Raw genomic sequence first — 25,110 nt, forward strand, 5'->3', positions numbered from 1 at the left:
GTCGCGTCCATAATACTTTTAATGGGTCTATTTTGCTTAAACGCTACAGAAGTTGCTATCGCTCTAACTTCATGAGCCTTGACTTTAAGTAAATTATGATCCTTCTCACTTAATAGAGAGTGTGCCTCCCAAATCAAAAGTCTAATAAAATAAGACCACGCATTCTTAGACATAGGCAAAGAGGGCTTTTTAACGGAGCACCATAAAGCCTCTGAACAACCTCGTCGCGGTTTAGTTCTGGATAAACAAAAATTAAGAGCTCTAACAGGGCACAGCACTCTTTCAACTTCATTCCCCACAATCTCAGAAAGACTGGGGATTTCAAATGATTTAGGCCAAGGACGGGACGGAAGTTCATTCTTGGCCAAAAAAACCAAGTTGAAGAGCGCATACTGCTTTATTAGTGGAGAAGCCGATGTTCTTGCTAAAAGCATGTATCTCACTAACCCTTTTAGCCGAAGCCAAGCTCACCAAAAAAAAGTGTCTTGAGGGTAAGATCCTTCAGGGAGGCTGAATTTAATGGTTCAAACCTGTCTGACATAAGGAACTGTAGGACCACGTCCAAGTTCCAAGCAGGAGTCGAAATATGACGCTCCTTGGAAGTCTCGAAAGACTTAAGCAGGTCTTGGAGATCTTTGTTATTAGAAAGATCCAAACCCTTATGCCTGAAAACAGAAGCTAACATGCTTCTGTAGCCTTTAATGGTGGATGCAGAGAGGGAGCGACCGTTTCTCAGATAAGGCAGAAAATTCACAATCTGCGCTACAGAGGCACTTGGAAGAGGAAATAGAGGAGGACTTGCACCAGTCTCTAAATACCTCCCATTTCGACTGATAGATCCTGATGGTAGAGGATCTTCTAGCCCTCGCGATCGCTCTAGCTGCCTCCTTCGAAAACCCTCGAGCTCAAGAGAGTCTTTCGATAGTCTGAAGGCAGTTAGACGAAGCGTGGGGAGGCTTTGATAAAATCTCTTTACGTGAGGCTGTCGCAAGAGATCCATCCGTAACGGCAGACTTCTTGGAACGTCTACCAGCCATAGAAGTACCTCTGTGAACCACTCTCTCGCGGGCCAGAGTGGAGCAACTAATGTCAACCTGGTCCCTTCGTGAGAGGTGAACTACTGCAGCACCTTGTTTAGGATCTTGAAAGGTGGAAAGGCATAAACGTCCAGGTGAGACCAGTCCAGCAGGAAAGCGTCTATGGGGGCTGCCTCTGGATCTGGAACTGGAAAGCAGTAAGTCGAGAGCCTCTTTGTCAGAGAAGTCGCAAAAAGATCTATGGTGGTTTGACCCCATGTCATCCATAGCTTCTCGCACACAGTCTTATGCAACGTCCACTCCATGGAGATGACTTGTCCTCTTCTGCTGAGGCAGTCCGCCAAGACATTCATTTTTCCTTGCACAAATCTCGCCAAAGGAGAGATGTTACTTGCCTTAAATGGAGTTCCTTCTGATCCGTGGATAAAAAACCCGAGCATTCCAGACTGTCCAGTGGAGCTCCCTAACCCAAATCCGATGCATCTGAATACAACACATGGTTTGGGTTCTTGATCGCAAGAGAAAGACCTTCTCGAAGTCTGATGTTGCTGTCCCACCAAGTCAGACATGTCTAGACTGAGTTGGAGATTGGGAAAGAGATACTCTCTAAGCCATTCTCCTTGTTCCAATGGTTTAGGTGAAATTGGAGAGGGCATAGGTTGAGTCTCCCCAGAGAGATAAACTACTCCAGCGATGAAAGAGTTCCCACGAGGCTAGTTCAAACTCTTACAGAGCAACTGTTTTTCTCTTGCAAGTGAAGGACTTTTAACAGAGCTTGTTCCATTCTTGTGGGGGACGAAAAGGCCCGAAAAATCAGACACTGTATCTCCATTCCCAAATAAAGAATAGTCTGGGATGGGGTACTGTAAGTTACGACTTCTCTACGTTCACTATGAGACCTAGCTCCTTGGTTAGGTCTAATGTCCATTAGAGGCTCTCCAGACAGCGATATAATGACGACGCCCTGATTAGCCAGTCGTCAAAATAAAGGGAGGCTCTGAATCCTCAAAAAATGTAGAAAGCTTGCTACATTTTGCAAGGGCCTTGTAAAAACAAGAGGAGCAGGAATGAGGCCGAAGTACAGTGCTCGACATTGGTACATTACTTTCCCGTCCACAAACCTCAGATGTTGAAAGTTTGGATGAATCGGGATGTGGAAGAATGCATCCTGAAGGTCGAGAGAGACCATCCAGTCGCCTTCCCTTACTGCTGCCAAGACAGATTTGGTAGTCTTCATCGTGAAGTTTGTCTTGACCATGAACACATTGAGCGCACTTACATCTTAAGTACTCCTGCAGTGAACGTGGCTGCCAGATCATTGGAGCCATCCCTGATAGCCTTGTTCCTGCAGTGAACGTGGCTGTCAGATCATTGGAGCCATCCCTGATAGCCTTGTTCATGCATGACATAATTGTACAGCAATACATTGACAGCTGGAGAGACCTTCTTACTTAAGGCTCCCAGGGACCAATCCAACAAATAAAAACTTCAAACGCTCGAAAAACTCCTAACAGGAGATGGTCTAGCTCTGAAGCCGACCATAAAATCTTGGAGCGTCTCATGGCCAGGCGACGGGGAGAGTCTATGAGGCTTGAGAAGTCTCCCTGGGCAGAGGCAGGAACTCCCAAGCCGAGAACTTCTCCCGTGTCATACCAGACGCTCGCTCTAGAAGCCAGTTTAAAAGGAGGGAAAGCAAAGGCTGTCTCCCCCAAACTCCTCCTGGTGATTAACCAGTCGCCTAGCAAACGTAAAGCTCTCTTAGAAGAGCGAGAGAGCACTAGCTTAGAAAACGACGGCTTCGAAGTAGCTAGGCCTAGCGTAAACTCTGACGAAGGCGAACGAGGAGCAGCAGTTACAAAATGGTCCGGAAAAAGATCCTTAAAAATCAGCATGATTTTTTTTAAAGTCCATAGAGGGCTGAGCAGCTTTAGGCTCCTCTCCGTCTGACAAAGTCCCCAAAGGAATATCAGTAGGAGGAGGATCAGCAACTTCCTCATCTGAAGGAACCTCGTCCGACAATTGCCGAGTCTCATGAAAAGGAGAGACCTGCCGCGGCGGCAACGCTTGACAGGCAATGTCAACAAGCAAAGGAGCAGCAGTAGCAGTAGAGGAAGCGACGTCACGCCGCTGCTGAAATGACTGAAATCCTTGTGACTGACCAACAACAACAACTGAAGTTGATTGACGCTCGACGTCACGTCGGAACTGCCTTGACTGCATAGACTGAGCAGGCAAAACAACCTTCGACTGCGGTGATTGACGCTCAACGTCAAGTCGAGACAACTGAGCCGGTCGGCGAACGTCAGGTCGGGGCTGCGGCGGCAGCGGCTGAACGTCAACACGAGACTGCGGCAGCGGCTGAACGTCAACACGAGACTGCGGCAGCGGCTGAAAGTCAACACGAGACTGCAGCGAGGGAGGATCCATGTCACGTGACTGACGTGAAAAACTACTGACATCACGTTCCAAAGTACAAGAAACGTCAGCACTAACGTCAAACGGACGAGTAAAAGCTCGTTTGGGCGGCTGACGGCCAGAGTCTCGTTTAGCGTAACGGCGACTCGAAAGCGAAGGTTCATCGTGAACCTGCTCAACGTCATACTTCTCCATAAGGGAGGCAAGCTTAGTCTGCATGTCCTGCAGGACAACCCATTTAGGATCAACGGGAGTCGGAACGGGCCGAGACGACGGTAATGTCTGTGTTGGCAAAACATTGCCTTTACCGCGACCCTCGGACCCCGTGTTACGCTTGCGTTTAATAAGCGAACAGTCTTCCGACGACTGCAAAGGGTCAGAGCTGTCCCAATGGCTACAGCCAGGACGCTGGACCTGTCCTGAAGGGACTGACTTTCGCTTCAAGGGTCTAGAAACCTTGCGCCAAGGTTTCTTTTGCAAAAAGTCTTCGGATGACGAGGAGAACACAGTCTCACCCGTCTTATGGTAAGGGCGATCTTGACGAGAAACATCCGATACCAAAGAGGGAACGTCGGTACGTTGGTTAAAGCCTCTCGTCCCCTTAAGTCCTACGACATTACTTCTCCCTGGTGCAGGGGAGCCTGAAAGAGGTCTCGGACTAGGGGAGCGACAAGCACGAACAAACGAACCCTCCGCAACACAGAACATGTTTTTTTTTTTTTTTTTTTTTGCACTTACTTCACTGATATCGTATTTTTCAATAATTTCACATTAGGCATGAATAAAACTGAATTCTACCTGAAGCACGCAATTCTCCCTTACATCAAAAGGTTATAATTGCGAAATGAGTCGTATAATGTAAGCACATTAGTACAACATGAAATACACATGCAAAAATCAATAAACATATACATATATATTGAATAAATCGGAAATATATAAAGTTAAAAAGGATCAGTGACTGGGGAGGAGACTAAACACTAGTTCATTAAAGACTACGTTTTCAATCTCTCACCGTACAGTGCCTTGGGACGAGAATAAAAACTAAAAACGTTATATCCTCTCTCCCTGTACAGAGACTTGGGACGAGAGTAAAAAACTGAATCGAGAACAACGTTACTCGCTCCCAAACTCCTTGTACACAGACTTGGGACGAGAATAAAGATCGGATCGTTCTCTCTTTCTCTCTCTCTCTCTTGTCACACACAAGAGAATTGCCCACTCACCCTTTGTCAATAAACAGGTTATTTGATCAAAGGAAAAAAACTGAAAGGACTAAGAAATGATATTTTCATAATAAAATAAATTTTTGAATATACTTACCCGCTGGTTATATAAAAGAGCTGAAGTCCCTGACGCCAGGGCAGAAAATTCAAATCTCGCGCTATCGAAGATACGCCAGGTGTACCAACCGCACCCTAGCGGTAGAACAGGTGGAACTACACACCAACTCCAGTTCTTCCATGCCTCATAGCCATACCATAGGTAGTCTCTAGAGGGGAGGAGGGAGGGTGTTAAATTTTTATATAACCAGCGGGTAAGTATATTCAAAAATTTATTTTATTATGAAAATATCATTTTTAAATATAAAACTTACCCGCTGGTTATATAAAAGAGCTGATTGACACCCCTTGGTGGCGGGTCAGAGACAGCTACATACAGAAAATTCACTTAAGGGTTACATACAATAAACTTAAGCAGTTCTCACCTGATAAGGAAGCTGACAGCAATGATACTCTGCCTCATTTCGTCCGCTATCCTTAAGAGATCCAGTAATCCACTCGGGCTGAAAATCTCTAGGAGCTGTCAAACGGTACAAACACCTATAACATGACAGGACCTCAACCAATACCCTTGTTCCGGGTGCACTCAAGGAACAAATTGACCACCTAGCCAAATCAAAGATTGCGGAAGACTGACGCCCAATCTCCACAAACAACCATAACAAACGAGTTCCAAGAGATAGAAAAGGGGTATTAGGAAAAAAGGGAACGTAGTGGTAGATCATTCACCTACTATCGCATTAGCAGCTATAAAAGGACCCAACGTAAAAAGGTCCTCATAGCGAGTCTGAACATTCTTCAAATAATGGGATGCAAAAACAGACTTACTTCTCCAAAATGTTGTATCCATCAGACTTTGCAGAGAACGGTTCTGTTTAAAGGCCACTGAAGTCGCTACCGCTCTGACTTCATGTGTCTTGACTTTGAGGAGCCTCTGATCCGACTCATCACACTGAGCATGAGCTTCTCGAATCAACAATCTAACGAAAAAAGACAAGGCATTCTTGGACATGGGCATCGAGGGTTTCCGAACTGCACACCACAGAGCGTCTGAGTTACCTCTCAGATTCTTAGTTCTGTCCACATAACACCGTAGAGCTCTAACTGGACAGAGAACCCTTTCCAATTCATCGCCAGCCAAATCCGAAAGGTTAGAAATCTCGAAGGATTTGGGCCATGGTCGAGAAGGGTTTTCGTTCTTGGCCAGAAACCCCAGTTGCAAAGAACAAATGGCTTTCCCATTCCGAAAACCAATGTTCTTGCTTAAAGCGTGAACTTCACTAACTCTTTTCGCAGTGGCGAGGGTAACAAGAAAAAGGGTTTTCAAGGTTAAGTCCTTAAATGAAGCCGAGTGTAAAGGTTCAAATCTGTCACTCATGAGAAATTTAAGGACAACATCCAAATTCCAGGCGATGGGAGCCGTTTGAATCTTCTTGGTCGTATCAAAAGACCTAAGTAAATCTCGTAGATCCTTATTATCAGAAAGGTCTAGGTTCCTGTGTCGAAAAACCGTCGCCAACATACTCCTGTAACCTTTAATAGTTGATGACGAGAAGTTATGCTTAGTTTTAAGGTCCAAGAAAAAATCTGCTATTTGGGAGAGCGATGTACTGGAAGAGGAAATCGCGTTAGTTCTACACCATTCCCTGAACAACTCCCACTTGGACTGATACACCTTGATGGTTGAAGACCTTCTTGCCCTTGCAATTGCCTTGGCTGCCTTCTTCGAAAATCCTCTAGCTCTAGCGAGTTTTTCGATAGTCTGAAGGCAGTCAGACGTAGAGCTCGGAGGTTTTGATGATTTCGGGCCAAGTGAGGTTGTCTGAGAAGATCGGGTCTCATGGGAAGGCTTCTCGGGACATCCACCATCCATTCCAGTACCTCTGGAAACCAGCTCCTTGACGGCCAGAACGGAGCTATCAGTGTCATTCTGGTCTCCTCGTGTGAAACGAACTTCTGAATCACTTTGTAAAGGATCTTGAACGGAGGAAAGGCATAAACCTCCATGTGTGACCAGTTCATCAGAAAAGCGTCTATGTGAAAAGCTTCGGGATCTGGAACCGGAGAGCAGTAACACTCTAGTCGTTTGGTCTTCGCGGTGGCAAAGAGATCCACGAGAGGTCGACCCCATAACCGCCACAGACTCTTGCAGATGTCCGGGTGCAGAATCCATTCTGTGGAGAGAACCTGACCTTTCCTGCTGAGTCTGTCTGCGCTCACATTGTTGACTCCCTGGATGAACCGCGTCAAAAGAGTCACCTTCCTTTCCTCCGCCCAGATGAGGAGCAGTCTTGCAATCTCGAACAGAGACCAAGAGTGGGTCCCGCCTTGTTTCGCAATATAGGCCAGAGCTGTCGTTCTGTCCGAATTGACTTGGACTACCTTGCCCCTGATCTGCTTTTCGAAGCCGATGAGAGCCAGATGAATAGCTAAAAGCTCTTTTTGATTGATGTGGAGAGAGGTTTGCTCCACCGTCCAAGTCCCCGAAAGTTCCTGCTTCTCTAGAGTGGCTCCCCACCCCGAGTTGGAGGCGTCGCAACACAACACGAGGTTTGGGTTCCTCTGAAGTAAAGACAAGCCTTCTTTCAGTTTGGGCTCGTTGTTCCACCATTGAAGATGAGACTTGATGGAAGTCGAGATGGGAATGCAATCCCTGTCGAGGCTGTCCCCTTTCTTCCAATGGCGGTTGAGATGAAACTGAAGAGGACGCAAGAACAACTTCCCCAGGGTCACGAACTTCTCTAACGACGAGAGAGTCCCCAGAAGACTCATCCAATCTCTGACGGAGCAAAGATCTCTCTTCAGGAACGTTCGTACTTTTAGGAGGGCTGCTTGGATTCTCACCGACGACGGAAAAGCCCGAAAACTCCGACTGTGAATCTCCATCCCCAAATAAAGAATCTCCTGGGATGGAATGAGTTGTGATTTTTTCGAGCTCACCAGGAGACCCAGTTCTCTGGAGAGATCCAAAGTCATCTTGAGGTCCTTCAAACAACAATCGGCTGAGGAGGCTCTTATCAGCCAATCGTCCAGATACAGAGAGGCCCTGATTCCCCTCGAATGCAGCATGCTTGCCACGTTCAGCATGATCTTGGTGAACAATAGAGGAGCCGTGCAGAGTCCGAAACAAAGAGCCCTGAACTGGAAGACCTTGTTTCCGTCCATGAACCTCAGATAACGTCTGCAGCTGGGATGAATCGGAAGGTGGAAATAGGCATCCTGAAGATCTAAAGAGACCATCCAATCGTCCTTCCTCACAGCTGCCAGAACTGTTTTCTGAGTCTCCATGGTGAACGTCGAGTTTTGGACGTAACCATTGAGCACACTTACGTCCAGAACCGGTCTCCACCCCCCGGAACTCTTGGGTACTAGAAAAAGGCGGTTGTAAAACCCCGGAGACGTAACATCTTGCACTTCCTCTATTGCTCGTTTCTCTAATAAAAGAGACATCTGTAGAAGCATGGCTTGTTTCTTGGGACCCTCTCTGTATTTGGGCGAAAGATCCACTGGATCTGTGACTAAAGGAGGATTGGTCAGGAAGGGGATCTTGTAGCCTTCCTTTAACACCTGGACGGACCAGGGGTCCGCTCCATTCCTCTCCCAAGCCTCCCAAAAGTGAGTCAACCTGGCCCCCACTGCTGTCTGAAGGAGAGGGCAGTCAGACTTTACCTCGGCCGGACTTGCCCCCTCTGCCTCTAGGTTTCCTTCCTTCTGGTTTAAAAGAGCCTCTTCCAGAGGGCTTCCCACGAAAGGACTGAGGACGAAACCCAGAAGAAGATTCCTTAGGTTTTCGAGAGGAGAATGAAGGAGGCAAAACTTTCCTAGTCGAATGAGTAACTAAGTCATGTGTGGCCTTCTGAGTGAGAGCAGTAGCCACCTCGCCCACTAATTCCTGAGGAAATAAAGAATTAGACAAAGGTGCGAAAAGAAGGCCTGTCTTCTGATAAGGAGACACTCCTGCGGAGAGGAAGGAGCACATCGTGGCCCTTTTCTTGAGAATTCCAGCTGTAAACAAGGCAGCAAGTTCGTTGGAGCCATCTCTCACACCTTTGTCCAAGCAGGACATCAAATGAACCAAACCACTAGTGTCCGTTTCCGTCATATCAGAGACCCTCTTACTCAAAGCCCCCAAAGCCCAGTCCAAAAAATTAAAAAACTTCGAAGGCCCTGAAAAGACCTTTAAGCAAATGGTCGAACTCTGGAATGGACCACCAAATCTTCGTCTTCCTTAAGGCAAGACGACGAGAAGCATCTACCAAACTTGAAAAATCCCCTTGTGCAGAAGAAGGAAAACTCAAGCCCAACACTTCACCAGTCTCATACCACACACTAGATTTAGAGGCTAACCTAGCGGGAGGAAAGGCAAAGGCCGTCTTGCCAAAAGCTTTCTTGGAGTCCAACCAAGAACCCATTAACTTCAAGGCCCGCTTAGAAGATCGAGAAAGAACCATCTTGGTGTAAACTGGAACCTTAGTAGCTTTACCTAAGATGAATTCAGAAGGCGGAGAACGAGGGGCCACAGGGGTAAAAGAATCCGGGAAAATACCAGTCAAAATAAGCATAAACTTGCGAAGGTCCACAGCATGCTGATAATGCTTCTCCTCCTCATTCTCAGAGACTTCCTCAATAGGATTATCCTCATCCGACTTTTCCTCTGGTTCGTCTTCTGGCAGTGCAGCAACAGCTGCAGCCTGAACCGAAGGAACAACGTCTGGATGGGACTGCCTGTCAAGGCCAACATCTGAGTCAATTTGGTGGGGAGAAGTAGAAGTAGATTGATGCGAAACACGGACATGTAGACGATCATCCTCAACCAACAACTGCTTAGACCGCTTAGAATTCGACTGTTGTTGAACAGAAGAACGCTTGAAATCAGAAGGTAACTGTTGCAGATCGCCGCGAGGTCGCGTAAAGTCCGAGGACTGTTGCTGCGAGCGATCAAAGTAGTCAGGATGTCGCCGCTGTAAACCAATGTTTTGACGCGCCGCGTCCAAAAGTTGTTGCCGCGGGCGATCCACTACTTCAAATTGTTGCCGCGTCTCGTCCACTTGTCGACGCCGATGCTCTTCCCCGCGACCAGAAAACGCAAACTGGTCAACCAAAACTCTCTGACGCGACTCATCAAAATCAACCTGGCGTTGAACACTGTGAATGGGAGACCGTCTAAGTGATAACTCGTCAAGGCCATATACCATCGAACGTTTGTGCGATAACTGGTCTGACATCGAACGCCCAGACACAACGCCAACACCTGGTTGATAAGAATCCATCAACGACGAGAGTTGTTCCTTCATAGACAAAAGCGCAGTCCATTTCGGATCAACAGAACTCCTAGAAGGAAGATTCGCACTAATGTCACCACGTATTTCAGGGGAAGAAAGCCAATCCGATGGAAGAGGAGGTGCATGAATAGTTACAAGGTCCGAATCGGAAGGAATCATATCCGCACGAACACGGTGATCTGAACGTTTGGCCGGAGTGCAAGCGCTGGGAGAACGGAAACGTTCCGGTGAACCCCACGAACTACATCCTGGCCGCACAGGCGATTCCCGACGCTGTGAATCAACATGGGAGCGTTTAAGCGGTCTCGACGCTCGCCGCCAGATCTCACTCCCCGACCCTTCATCGGAAGACGGGGATAACGTATGAACCTCACCTTTCCTACGATGAGGGTGAACGACCTGAGCTACGGCAACAGGAACGTTCGAGGGGACGTCTGCACGATTGATGATGCTTCTCGTTCCCTTAAGCCGTTCGACATTACTTCTCCCATGGGTTCGAGAGCTCGAAAGAGGTCTAAGGCTAGGTGAACGACAAGATCGTGCCGACGCACCCTCCGCAACACTAAACACATTATCAACACTTGTCACAACACCGAGAGAGTCACGATTCTTCGGTACCACATCAGACACCCGTGTCGACGCACCTTCCGCAACACTAACCACATTATCAACACTTGTCACAACACCGAGAGAGTCACGATTCTTCGGTACCACATCAGACACTGAAACACTTTCCACAGTTCCGATAGGATCACGGTTTTTCAATACCTTTAACTCTGAAAAGATAGTATTTCTATCGGCTGCTAAGGACTCAACTTTCTCACCAAGAGACAAAATAGCAGTAAACATGTCCTTCATAGTAGGTTCCTGATCTACCACCACAGGGGAAGGAACAGGATTAGGAACAGGTAAATTAGGTAAGGTTCTATCCACAGATCGGGAAGAACTACGCCTAACTCTATCTCTCTCTAATCTCCTAACATAACGATCGTAAGTAACAAAATCATCATTAGTTAAGGAAAGACACTCATTACACCTATCATCTAATGAACAAAATTTACCCCTACATTTTACACAAATAGAATGAGGATCAATAGATCCATTAGGAAGTCGTGTACGACAACCCTCACTAACACACCTACGCTGAGCAGGGGAGGAGTCGGCCATTTTAAAGTTAACGTGAGAGACCGACAAGCAAAAAGTAAGGGAAAAAACAATAAAGAAAATCTCAAACAAAAAGATTTCAAGATAAGAACCAAGGAAAATTAATCAACGATAGCTTAAACTCAAAAAAGAACGTTGTACATCACCAAACAACTTCCCAAGAGAGTAAAAACACGAGAGCGAACTTCTGTATGTCAGTCAGCTATGACGGCAGAGAGAAGAACTGAAGTTGGTGTGTAGTTCCACCTGTTCTACCGCTAGGGTGCGGTTGGTACACCTGGCGTATCTTCGATAGCGCGAGATTTGAATTTTCTGCCCTGGCGTCAGGGACTTCAGCTCTTTTATATAACCAGCGGGTAAGTTTTATATTTAAAAATTTATTTTATTATGAAAATATCATTTTTAAATATAAAACTTACCCGCTGGTTATATAAAAGAGCTGATTGACACCCCTTGGTGGCGGGTCAGAGACAGCTACATACAGAAAATTCACTTAAGGGTTACATACAAAAAACTTAAGCAGTTCTCACCTGATAAGGAAGCTGACAGCAATGATACTCTGCCTCATTTCGTCCGCTATCCTTAAGAGATCCAGTAATCCACTCGGGCTGAAAATCTCTAGGAGCTGTCAAACGGTACAAACACCTATAACATGACAGGACCTCAACCAATACCCTTGTTCCGGGTGCACTCAAGGAACAAATTGACCACCTAGCCAAATCAAAGATTGCGGAAGACTGACGCCCAATCTCCACAAACAACCATAACAAACGAGTTCCAAGAGATAGAAAAGGGGTATTAGGAAAAAAGGGAACGTAGTGGTAGATCATTCACCTACTATCGCATTAGCAGCTATAAAAGGACCCAACGTAAAAAGGTCCTCATAGCGAGTCTGAACATTCTTCAAATAATGGGATGCAAAAACAGACTTACTTCTCCAAAATGTTGTATCCATCAGACTTTGCAGAGAACGGTTCTGTTTAAAGGCCACTGAAGTCGCTACCGCTCTGACCTCATGTGTCTTGACTTTGAGGAGCCTCTGATCCGACTCATCACACTGAGCATGAGCTTCTCGAATCAACAATCTAACGAAAAAAGACAAGGCATTCTTGGACATGGGCATCGAGGGTTTCCGAACTGCACACCACAGAGCGTCTGAGTTACCTCTCAGATTCTTAGTTCTGTCCACATAACACCGTAGAGCTCTAACTGGACAGAGAACCCTTTCCAATTCATCGCCAGCCAAATCCGAAAGGTTAGAAATCTCGAAGGATTTGGGCCATGGTCGAGAAGGGTTTTCGTTCTTGGCCAGAAACCCCAGTTGCAAAGAACAAATGGCTTTCCCATTCCGAAAACCAATGTTCTTGCTTAAAGCGTGAACTTCACTAACTCTTTTCGCAGTGGCGAGGGTAACTAGAAAAAGGGTTTTCAAGGTTAAGTCCTTAAATGAAGCCGAGTGTAAAGGCTCAAATCTGTCACTCATGAGAAATTTAAGGACAACATCCAAATTCCAGGCGATGGGAGCCGTTTGAATCTTCTTGGTCGTATCAAAAGACCTAAGTAAATCTCGTAGATCCTTATTATCAGAAAGGTCTAGGTTCCTGTGTCGAAAAACCGTCGCCAACATACTCCTGTAACCTTTAATAGTTGATGACGAGAAGTTATGCTTAGTTTTAAGGTCCAAGAAAAAATCTGCTATTTGGGAGAGCGATGTACTGGAAGAGGAAATCGCGTTAGTTCTACACCATTCCCTGAACAACTCCCACTTGGACTGATACACCTTGATGGTTGAAGACCTTCTTGCCCTTGCAATTGCCTTGGCTGCCTTCTTCGAAAATCCTCTAGCTCTAGCGAGTTTTTCGATAGTCTGAAGGCAGTCAGACGTAGAGCTCGGAGGTTTTGATGATTTCGGGCCAAGTGAGGTTGTCTGAGAAGATCGGGTCTCATGGGAAGGCTTCTCGGGACATCCACCATCCATTCCAGTACCTCTGGAAACCAGCTCCTTGACGGCCAGAACGGAGCTATCAGTGTCATTCTGGTCTCCTCGTGTGAAACGAACTTCTGAATCACTTTGTAAAGGATCTTGAACGGAGGAAAGGCATAAACCTCCATGTGTGACCAGTTCATCAGAAAAGCGTCTATGTGAAAAGCTTCGGGATCTGGAACCGGAGAGCAGTAACACTCTAGTCGTTTGGTCTTCGCGGTGGCAAAGAGATCCACGAGAGGTCGACCCCATAACCGCCACAGACTCTTGCAGATGTCCGGGTGCAGAATCCATTCTGTGGAGAGAACCTGACCTTTCCTGCTGAGTCTGTCTGCGCTCACATTGTTGACTCCCTGGATGAACCGCGTCAAAAGAGTCACCTTCCTTTCCTCCGCCCAGATGAGGAGCAGTCTTGCAATCTCGAACAGAGACCAAGAGTGGGTCCCGCCTTGTTTCGCAATATAGGCCAGAGCTGTCGTTCTGTCCGAATTGACTTGGACTACCTTGCCCCTGATCTGCTTTTCGAAGCCGATGAGAGCCAGATGAATAGCTAAAAGCTCTTTTTGATTGATGTGGAGAGAGGTTTGCTCCACCGTCCAAGTCCCCGAAAGTTCCTGCTTCTCTAGAGTGGCTCCCCACCCCGAGTTGGAGGCGTCGCAACACAACACGAGGTTTGGGTTCCTCTGAAGTAAAGACAAGCCTTCTTTCAGTTTGGGCTCGTTGTTCCACCATTGAAGATGAGACTTGATGGAAGTCGAGATGGGAATGCAATCCCTGTCGAGGCTGTCCCCTTTCTTCCAATGGCGGTTGAGATGAAACTGAAGAGGACGCAAGAACAACTTCCCCAGGGTCACGAACTTCTCTAACGACGAGAGAGTCCCCAGAAGACTCATCCAATCTCTGACGGAGCAAAGATCTCTCTTCAGGAACGTTCGTACTTTTAGGAGGGCTGCTTGGATTCTCACCGACGACGGAAAAGCCCGAAAACTCCGACTGTGAATCTCCATCCCCAAATAAAGAATCTCCTGGGATGGAATGAGTTGTGATTTTTTCGAGCTCACCAAGAGACCCAGTTCTCTGGAGAGATCCAAAGTCATCTTGAGGTCCTTCAAACAACAATCGGCTGAGGAGGCTCTTATCAGCCAATCGTCCAGATACAGAGAGGCCCTGATTCCCCTCGAATGCAGCATGCTTGCCACGTTCAGCATGATCTTGGTGAACAATAGAGGAGCCGTGCAGAGTCCGAAACAAAGAGCCCTGAACTGGAAGACCTTGTTTCCGTCCATGAACCTCAGATAACGTCTGCAGCTGGGATGAATCGGAAGGTGGAAATAGGCATCCTGAAGATCTAAAGAGACCATCCAATCGTCCTTCCTCACAGCTGCCAGAACTGTTTTCTGAGTCTCCATGGTGAACGTCGAGTTTTGGACGTAACCATTGAGCACACTTACGTCCAGAACCGGTCTCCACCCCCCGGAACTCTTGGGTACTAGAAAAAGGCGGTTGTAAAACCCCGGAGACGTAACATCTTGCACTTCCTCTATTGCTCGTTTCTCTAATAAAAGAGACATCTGTAGAAGCATGGCTTGTTTCTTGGGACCCTCTCTGTATTTGGGCGAAAGATCCACTGGATCTGTGACTAAAGGAGGATTGGTCAGGAAGGGGATCTTGTAGCCTTCCTTTAACACCTGGACGGACCAGGGGTCCGCTCCATTCCTCTCCCAAGCCTCCCAAAAGTGAGTCAACCTGGCCCCCACTGCTGTCTGAAGGAGAGGGCAGTCAGACTTTACCTCGGCCGGACTTGCCCCCTCTGCCTCTAGGTTTCCTTCCTTCTGGTTTAAAAGAGCCTCTTCCAGAGGGCTTCCCACGAAAGGACTGAGGACGAAACCCAGAAGAAGATTCCTTAGGTTTTCGAGAGGAGAATGAAGGAGGCAAAACTTTCCTAGTCGAATGAGTAACTAAGTCATGTGTGGCCTTCTGAGTGAGAGCAGTAGCCACCTCGCCCACTAATTCCTGAGGAAATAAAGAATTAGACAAAGGTGCGAAAAGAAGGCCTGTCTTCTGATAAGGAGACACTCCTGCGGAGAGGAAGGAGCACATCGTGGCCCTTTTCTTGAGAATTCCAGCTGTAAACAAGGCAGCAAGTTCGTTGGAGCCATCTCTCACACCTTTGTCCAAGCAGGACATCAAATGAACCAAACCACTAGTGTCCGTTTCCGTCATATCAGAGACCCTCTTACTCAAAGCCCCCAAAGCCCAGTCCAAAAAATTAAAAAACTTCGAAGGCCCTGAAAAGACCTTTAAGCAAATGGTCGAACTCTGGAATGGACCACCAAATCTTCGTCTTCCTTAAGGCAAGACGACGAGAAGCATCTACCAAACTTGAAAAATCCCCTTGTGCAGAAGAAGGAAAACTCAAGCCCAACACTTCACCAGTCTCATACCACACACTAGATTTAGAGGCTAACCTAGCGGGAGGAAAGGCAAAGGCCGTCTTGCCAAAAGCTTTCTTGGAGTCCAACCAAGAACCCATTAACTTCAAGGCCCGCTTAGAAGATCGAGAAAGAACCATCTTGGTGTAAACTGGAACCTTAGTAGCTTTACCTAAGATGAATTCAGAAGGCGGAGAACGAGGGGCCACAGGGGTAAAAGAATCCGGGAAAATACCAGTCAAAATAAGCATAAACTTGCGAAGGTCCACAGCATGCTGATAATGCTTCTCCTCCTCATTCTCAGAGACTTCCTCAATAGGATTATCCTCATCCGACTTTTCCTCTGGTTCGTCTTCTGGCAGTGCAGCAACAGCTGCAGCCTGAACCGAAGGAACAACGTCTGGATGGGACTGCCTGTCAAGGCCAACATCTGAGTCAATTTGGTGGGGAGAAGTAGAAGTAGATTGATGCGAAACACGGACATGTAGACGATCATCCTCAACCAACAACTGCTTAGACCGCTTAGAATTCGACTGTTGTTGAACAGAAGAACGCTTGAAATCAGAAGGTAACTGTTGAAGATCGCCGCGAGGTCGCGTAAAGTCCGAGGACTGTTGCTGCGAGCGATCAAAGTAGTCAGGATGTCGCCGCTGTAAACCAATGTTTTGACGCGCCGCGTCCAAAAGTTGTTGCCGCGGGCGATCCACTACTTCAAATTGTTGCCGCGTCTCGTCCACTTGTCGACGCCGATGCTCTTCCCCGCGACCAGAAAACGCAAACTGGTCAACCAAAACTCTCTGACGCGACTCATCAAAATCAACCTGGCGTTGAACACTGTGAATGGGAGACCGTCTAAGTGATAACTCGTCAAGGCCATATACCATCGAACGTTTGTGCGATAACTGGTCTGACATCGAACGCCCAGACACAACGCCAACACCTGGTTGATAAGAATCCATCAACGACGAGAGTTGTTCCTTCATAGACAAAAGCGCAGTCCATTTCGGATCAACAGAACTCCTAGAAGGAAGATTCGCACTAATGTCACCACGTATTTCAGGGGAAGAAAGCCAATCCGATGGAAGAGGAGGTGCATGAATAGTTACAAGGTCCGAATCGGAAGGAATCATATCCGCACGAACACGGTGATCTGAACGTTTGGCCGGAGTGCAAGCGCTGGGAGAACGGAAACGTTCCGGTGAACCCCACGAACTACATCCTGGCCGCACAGGCGATTCCCGACGCTGTGAATCAACATGGGAGCGTTTAAGCGGTCTCGACGCTCGCCGCCAGATCTCACTCCCCGACCCTTCATCGGAAGACGGGGATAACATATGAACCTCACCTTTCCTACGATGAGGGTGAACGACCTGAGCTACGGCAACAGGAACGTTCGAGGGGACGTCTGCACGATTGATGATGCTTCTCGTTCCCTTAAGCCGTTCGACATTACTTCTCCCATGGGTTCGAGAGCTCGAAAGAGGTCTAAGGCTAGGTGAACGACAAGATCGTGCCGACGCACCCTCCGCAACACTAAACACATTATCAACACTTGTCACAACACCGAGAGAGTCACGATTCTTCGGTACCACATCAGACACCCGTGTCGACGCACCTTCCGCAACACTAACCACATTATCAACACTTGTCACAACACCGAGAGAGTCACGATTCTTCGGTACCACATCAGACACTGAAACACTTTCCACAGTTCCGATAGGATCACGGTTTTTCAATACCTTTAACTCTGAAAAGATAGTATTTCTATCGGCTGCTAAGGACTCAACTTTCTCACCAAGAGACAAAATAGCAGTAAACATGTCCTTCATAGTAGGTTCCTGATCTACCACCACAGGGGAAGGAACAGGATTAGGAACAGGTAAATTAGGTAAGGTTCTATCCACAGATCGGGAAGAACTACGCCTAACTCTATCTCTCTCTAATCTCCTAACATAACGATCGTAAGTAACAAAATCATCATTAGTTAAGGAAAGACACTCATTACACCTATCATCTAATGAACAAAATTTACCCCTACATTTTACACAAATAGAATGAGGATCAATAGATCCATTAGGAAGTCGTGTACGACAACCCTCACTAACACACCTACGCTGAGCAGGGAGGAGTCGGCCATTTTAAAGTTAACGTGAGAGACCGACAAGCAAAAAGTAAGGGAAAAAACAATAAAGAAAATCTCAAACAAAAAGATTTCAAGATAAGAACCAAGGAAAATTAATCAACGATAGCTTAAACTCAAAAAAGAACGTTGTACATCACCAAACAACTTCCCAAGAGAGTAAAAACACGAGAGCGAACTTCTGTATGTCAGTCAGCTATGACGGCAGAGAGAAGAACTGGAGTTGGTGTGTAGTTCCACCTGTTCTACCGCTAGGGTGCGGTTGGTACACCTGGCGTATCTTCGATAGCGCGAGATTTGAATTTTCTGTCCTGGCGTCAGGGACTTCAGCTCTTTTATATAACCAGCGGGTAAGTTTTATATTTAAAAATTGAAAATTAACAAGTTCCTTTAAATTAGTATCTTAAACACTTCAGTTTGAAAGAAGAATGAACAAAACGTCAAAATCGATTTACTCTTTCTGCAAAGTGAAACCGTGATTCTCTCTTTCTCTATCGTAACGATAGAGCGCAAACTGCGTAGCATAAATAAACCAAACGTTAGTTCATCTTTGAAAAAAACAGCACGAAGACTATTCAAAGAATATATTTCTTAAAATATTTTCAAAAAATATTCATTTCATAACTCTTACAGAGCAATTGATTTAAACTTAACAAAAATAAAAGTTGAATGGGCTCAACGTTGTTTAACTTCGTTTTCCAAGTTAGGACCGCCTACAAGGAATAGGTAAAGGCCGCATATAAACAAAACATAAAATTTATCTTGATGTTTAGTATAAATGGAAAGCTAATCGAAGAGGCCTAATAAAGGCGGGTGAGATATAAAATATATAGAGGAGAATCTATAAATATCAACAATAATTTATAACGTGATAAAATAATTACTAAAAGCCTTAAACACACTTCCGTACACTGAGGGAAGGGTCGGCCATCTTTACTCTATGGAAAAACCAGAGATAAAAAAAAAAGCAAGGGCAAAACACTTTTCCTCTCCTTTCAAAAGCATTTCTTTTGAAGATAGTATTGAATAATCCAACACGGCGAAAGCAATAAAACCAAAACCAAGTACTTCACCTATTCGGTAGAAAACTCAAGGTCATAAAGCGAGTGGAACCAACTTGTCGACAAGACCGACAGAGAAGAACTGGAGATGTTTACAAGTATATGCGGTATCTGGCCGATAGTCGGCGCTGGTGGTCACACCCGCAACCTTCACGGCGATCGCTAGCGAGTTTTTGGAATCTGTCGAGCCGTCGGAGACGTCAGATATTATATATTCACCGGGTAAGTTTAATATTCAAAAGTAATACCTCTAAATAAATAGCGTAGGTTTGTATTCCAGTTACGGAACAATTGTATTTTTCCTAGCAATACAAACGAGAAGCTCTTTACTGTGGAGTGTTATTTTGGCGAAGCTGAAACCAGCCGATACACTTTTTTGACAAGGTGTAACTGCTAGTTAGCGGTGCAGATTGGAGTAAGTAAGCCTCCCACTCACAGCAGCAAAAGGGACTAACCGTCACTTTTGTAATTATGGCAGGACTTTCAGGGGGTTTGTATTGGAGGGATCAGTCCATGGCTGTATTCTTAGTCAGCCGTCATGATACATACGCCTGGCTACTATCATACATGTAACCAAAAAAATTACATTTTAAACTGTTACCATCTATAACTATTTCTTTGTAATAACATAAAAGCATATAGAGAATTAATAGTACATTGTTGATAGACTGTTTTCTTATTTTTGTATAGAGATTGAATTTCATGTTTCTCTCATTTATAAATAATTCTGATTTTAATGTTATGAATGTTGTAAAGTCTACTAACATATAAGACATTAAAATAAAATTGACACAGGTGGAGTTGTCTCGATGTAGGCAGAGCTGGGTATTACTGTTCTTACCGTCAGGGTAAGACATTGCTAACGGCATGCGCAGCTCAACATTACCGATTGCCAGTACAGTACATACGGAACTTGATGTTTGGCCAAACAAGAACCATTATATTCATGGTAAAACATTTTGAACTGAAAATATATGTTTTCCTGTTGTAAATAATGTGATTTCACCGAATTTAACTTAATTTCAATCACAGCCATAAAGAACACCACGAGTTAGTCGTACTGTTTGTTCTGTTTGTTTGCGATTGAAATGAAGGTCACATTCGGTAAAATCACGTTCTTTATACTACAGGAAAATATATATATATTTTTTTCGAAATGATTCCCTTACAGTAAGTAAAACTTTACTCAGAGCTGTTTTAGGGAGTTGTAATCTTTGGGACAATTTGTCTTGAGCCAATTTTTCTTAGAGACGAGTTGTCTCGGAGCCTTTGTATATCAGCGGCCAGTTCCTCACACATTGATTGAAAATGGACATCAACCTACCTAAACTTTCCCCCCTAACCTAACCTACAACCCATGTCCTTACCTACTTGCCTAATGGGAAGGGGGCTAACGCCCCCCCTTACACTGACGTATTCCAAGTTAAAAATAATGATACATAAAGTTGGCTGCTATTATACATACACCCCCATCATGTTCTTTACTACAGGAAAATATATATTTTTTGTTCGAAATGATTCCCTTACGGAACATAAAACTTTACCCAGAACTGTTTTAGGGCGTTGTAATCTTTGGAACAATTTGCCTTGAGCCAATTTGTCTTTGAGACGAGTTGTCTTGGGCCAAGAAGAGTCCTGAACCAAACACCAAACCTTCCACGGGGCTACATTATTGTTCTACGTGATTAAAACTGTAAACACAACCAAAATAAAACAAAACAATCATACAATTTCACGTATAACGAAGCCCTAATGCGCCCGGCCAACCATAGGGTGCAAATGACTGTAGTAGAGGGCCTACTTCTTGCCTAAAATATACACTTCTCAAGTCCAACTCTAATGTTGCAAGCAATAATTGTGATTAAAACCTGCGTGATCTAGTAAATCATCATATTTCACCTAATTCCTGATATATAGACTAGATATGACGAGACTCTTCAGTGACGTCAGGTCGGGGCTGCGGCGGCAGCGGCTGAACGTCAACACGAGACTGCGGCAGCGGCTGAACGTCAACACGAGACTGCGGCAGCGGCTGAACGTCAACACGAGACTGCGGCAGCGGCTGAACGTCAACACGAGACTGCGGCAGCGGCTGAACGTCAACACGAGACTGCGGCAGCGGCTGAACGTCAACACGAGACTGCGGCAGCGGCTGAACGTCAACACGAGACTGCGGCAGCGGCTGAACGTCAACACGAGACTGCGGCAGCGGCTGAACGTCAACACGAGACTGCGGCAGCGGCTGAACGTCAACACGAGACTGCGGCAGCGGCTGAACGTCAACACGAGACTGCGGCAGCGGCTGAAAGTCAACACGAGACTGCAGCGAGGGAGGATCCATGTCACGTGACTGACGTGAAAAACTACTGACACAAATTCAAAATAAATCAAAACAAAAACAACGTACTACGAGCGTAAAATAATTTTATAAAATTTATATTCGATTTGGCTTTTAAATGTGTTTTATTTAATCCTATCTGATATTTTTTTTGAATTAAATTACATATTATTGCGCATATATTCTGTATTTCACAATGAATTAAACCAGATTTCAAGTTTTTTAATATATACTATGAGTCCTAAAAGATTCTCCTTGGGATCAAAGTAACTGATATTTATGCTTTTTACCATTTATATTTACTTCTTTGTAATTTATAAATATATATTATTCATATATTTAGAGGCAAACTAATATGACAATCTTTAGTGAAGGCCCATGGACAGACTACGAGCCTAAAAGTAGTTGACAAATTTCAAAAGTGAAAAAATGAGAAAATATACATCAGATTATATATCGTTACCATCTTCATCTGCTCTTACATCTATTGATGTTAAGGGCTCGGTTATATTTCACCAGTCATCTTTATCTTGAGCTTTTAAATCAATACTTCTCCATTCATCTCCTACGAGCGCAGATCCAGCAAGTTAAAAAGGGGGAACTGTAAGGCCCCGAAGACTGTCACAATTTTAATCTATTTAAGAGCAATTTTTTCATGTATCTGAAATCATTTTCTCCTTAAAATTGCATCTATAACGTGAATACGCATTAGGCAATAACAGCATCCCGATAATATATATAAAAATATACAGCAGTAATCTCTACGATAATACTTTTAATGCATGACTATACATTTTTGTGAAAATGAGGAGGAAGATTTGATACATTTTTTTGTTATTTTGCCAGGAATATAGAAAAGAAAGGAATAAAGTAATCGAGCTACAACAACCATACGACGAAGACCTAAAGAAAATAGTAGGGTTATTTTTATTTAGTGAAACAAATATAGAAAAGAAAAAAGAAGTATTAAACTTGATGTGGAAGAAAAGACAAAACAGTACAAGAAGATAAACGTTAGAGGCGCCGTTGTAAAGGCTATGCCTCACCCCGGAACCTGAACCTGAACCTCTTGTGTTATATTGACTCACCGAATTGTAATTAGTTTCCCCACTATTTCCAACTTGATTCATATCAAAAACACAACTCATACTTTTGAGAGAGAGAGAGAGAGAGAGAGAGAGAGAGAGAGAGAGAGAGAGAGAGAGAGAGAGAGAGAGAGAGAGAGAGAGAGAAGAGAGAGAGAAGGATGATCTCAATCTTCCTCATCTCTTTTACTATATTCTTCTTGTAGCAACTATTGAACGGAAGATGTTGATTATTGTCTTAATTTAAGTTTTAAGCTTTTCGTAAATTCCTAACTTTATATCATGATTTTTTTTAATTTATTCATATTTGCCCAAAGAAAAGGCTTGTTTCTATTTCTTTGAAGATTTTCCTTCTTTTTTACCTTGCCAATTAAAATGATTTAACTTTAATACTCGCCTAATACACTGAAATAAACAGCCTATGATTGTTTGGAACTATTATTAAGATTTTCTTGGAAATTAATTCCCTCATCACTAAAGTAATCTTTATGATCATAATGTATGTAATCTATTACACTTTACCAAAGCATTGAACAGTTACAAAAACCTAGCATTGCTTAATCAAATATCTAAGGACATCAAGTGATGAAAAATATTAATAAAAGAAAGTAAAACCTTCATCAGTTGTGGTGCCACATGCTACAGTTACATTAAAGGAGCCGAAATCCTTTAATATGTACCACCGCCAGGTTTCCACATGCAGAAGTCACCATCCAGGAGATACAAAATACTTTAAGGAAAAACCAGCCTCAGAAATTGGTTTTAGTTACATATTGATTTATCTTTATTTGAAAGCCTTTTGTATCTTCCTCGGGGACCACCACTACTGCCTGAAAGTAATAAACTCACCACTTTATGTTAATATCCAATACGTAGGCCCGGAGTTGATCTGGCCCTGGTAGTATGCTGTTGGGGGTGACTTCCTGGGCCGTTGCTCTTGCCATAACTAAAAAAAAAAACATTTTATGATATCAAACATTTGTTGCCTTTCTAGTGAAGTGTCCTTTTTCTAGAAGAGTTGCTTACCATAACTAAAAAATCTATGCTACCCATACCGAGTGAGAAGAAGCCACTGAACAATTACAGTGCAGCTCTTCTGGGAAAACACTAAAATGAAACAATTGTTCTCTGATCTTAAATAGTGCGATAGCCTCTTTACCATGGCCTTTCACTGTCTTGGGGTAGGGTTCTCTTGCTTGAGGGTAAACTTGGGCACACTATTCTATTTTATTTCTCTTCCCTTGTTTTTCTCAAGTTTTTTATAGTTTGTATATGAAATATTTATTCTGATGTTGTTACTGTTCTTGAAATATTTTATAATAATTGTCGATTACTTTTCTTGAAGTTTCCTTATTTCGTTTCGTCACTGGGATATAATCCCTGTTGGAGCCCTAGAGCTTATAGTATTCTGCTTTTCCAACTAGGGATGTAGTTTAGCAATTAATAATAATAATAATAATAATAATAATAATAATAATAATAATAATAATAATAATAATAATAATAAATAATAATAATAATAATAATAATAATAATAATAATAATAATAATAATTAGTTGTAAAGCCAACAACACTCATTCCAGTGTGGGCAAAGATCCCTCATTTTCCTTAAATCATTTGTATTTTACTTTTCCCCCGACCACCACCAAACGGATATGGAGTTACCAACCCACAATCAATGATACTCTCCTGTTTTGACAAAGATGACCAATTAGTAAGCGAATAATGTACATTGTGAAATGTGAAATGTTCCCGAATGAACATCATAAAACGACCGTGGAGGTCCTGTAGAGAGTAGGGTTCCCCAAGGTGGGGTTCCCCTGCTGTACGGGACCAGATAAGCAGCCCTTAAAGTAAATTAAAGTCAATCATTCCTGACACTTTCATCTGAGTCTGCTTTAAAAGATTTTTTGTCCGGATTTTAAGGTTTAAAGGCCACTCATCAAGGGCAGAAGCAAGGGACATTAACAATAACCTAGCAGGACAAAGCTCCGGAGAATTACCATATAAACATATGATCAGCACCAAATGCCCTCTTCACCCAAGCTAGGACCAGGGAGGGATAGGGAATGGTAGACCTGTAGGTTCCCCAAAAGCCCCCATCCTTAACTCTCAAGGATGGTGAGGTTGCAGACACTACAAGAAACTATCGTGCTTGAGCAGGTATTGAAAACCTGTCCAGCAGATCGCCTGGCAGAGGCGTTTTCAATAGGCTAATTCCCTAGTACTATCACAAAGGGTTTTGGTAGCATATTGGAAATGTCAATGCCTAGTAATCTGCTGGACTGGGATTTGAGTCTAAGACAGTGGAAAACCATGGTTCAGAGGCTATGGCACTACCCGAGAGCAAAAAACAATGGTTAGATTTTGGCGTATCCTTCACTTAAGAGCTGCTTACCATAGCTAGTCTCTCTTCTACCGAGAGAAAAATAGCCACTGAACAATTACAGTACCAATAGTAAACGCCCCTTTCAAAATTGCTGGAATATGTCATTCTTGAACAACTAGTTAGTCACTTTTAAAGATTCGAAGCATTACCACACAACCGTTCAGCATATAGCCAATCATATTTCATTTGCTGTTGTAAATGATCGGCTGGAAACGATGGATGTAAACAAATCTGGTATCTTGATGTTACCCGATCTTGTTGGTTGGTTGGTTGGTTACAGATTGCCATGCCTATAGCATGACACGGGCTCTTGTCATTTGACAGCCCGTAAGAGGATGGATCTGTAAAGAGAACTCCGAGGAGTAAAAATGGATGTTATTAGGAGAAAGGTTGGACTTTCAAATAGAGTGTGGTATTGGAGGAATATAGGATGAGGGATTTAAAGGAGGGATTTGACATGACATGGAAAGGGACGGAAAGCAACCCGAAAAGGAGACTA

General features: G+C 44.3%; 1 long non-coding RNA gene across 1 annotated transcript in view; it reads right to left on the minus strand.

The window, feature by feature from the left end:
- The window catches only part of LOC137660147 (uncharacterized), a 44,144-nt gene extending 23,248 nt beyond the window's left edge, over nt 1–20,896 (minus strand). Inside the window, exon 1 of the long non-coding RNA XR_011047627.1 lies at nt 20,698–20,896. This is a non-coding gene — a long non-coding RNA (uncharacterized lncRNA). The remainder of the gene's footprint in view (nt 1–20,697) is intronic.
- Nucleotides 20,897–25,110: the final 4,214 nt, after the last annotated feature.

Source organism: Palaemon carinicauda, chromosome 20 (genome assembly GCF_036898095.1).
Source record: "Palaemon carinicauda isolate YSFRI2023 chromosome 20, ASM3689809v2, whole genome shotgun sequence".
NCBI classification, from domain to species: domain Eukaryota; kingdom Metazoa; phylum Arthropoda; class Malacostraca; order Decapoda; family Palaemonidae; genus Palaemon; species Palaemon carinicauda.